Here is a 667-nt window from a genome sequence, read left to right on the forward strand (position 1 = left end):
CTCTAGACCCGATACATGTCCCGGGTTTTAGGATATCGCCCGAGACATGGCTCGGGTTTCGGGCTAACTTCCCTCATCAGTAGAGAAAATTGTTAGGGGTGGAAGAGAAGGCCGCCAAGCAACCGTCAAAGGCCTCGATGCCCAAACCGGTACGCAGGTGCGTCGTCCAGGAGCTCGTCAGCTCAAAGCTCAAGGGAGCCAATTTGTAGAAACAATCGCAATGGACCGCACACCGCTAGCCCCTCCTCCGGATCGCCCCTCAGGACTCTGGTACATGGAGTTCTTGAGTGGTTCACCCCAGTGGGTGCAAGTAGGTACTTGTTGGACTGATGATCTCTAGACCCGATACATGTCCCGGGTTTTAGGATATCGCTCGAGACATGGCTCGGGTTTCGGGATGACTTCCCTCATCAGTAGAGAAAATAGTTAGGGCTGGAAGAGAAGGCTGCCAAGCAACCGTCAAAGGCCTCGATGCCCGAACCGGCACGCAGGTGCGTCGTCCAGGAGCTCGTCAGCTCAAAGCTCAAGGGAGCCAATTTGTAGAAACAATCGCAATGGACCACACACCGCTAGCCCCTCCTAGTGAGCGACCCATTGACTGCATACTTATATATGGTTCCCTTGAACCATTTGAGCTGACGAGCTCGGACACCGCTCCTACGTGCCT

This window comes from Lissotriton vulgaris, chromosome 8, assembly GCF_964263255.1.
Source record: "Lissotriton vulgaris chromosome 8, aLisVul1.2, whole genome shotgun sequence".
Lineage (NCBI taxonomy): Eukaryota > Metazoa > Chordata > Amphibia > Caudata > Salamandridae > Lissotriton > Lissotriton vulgaris.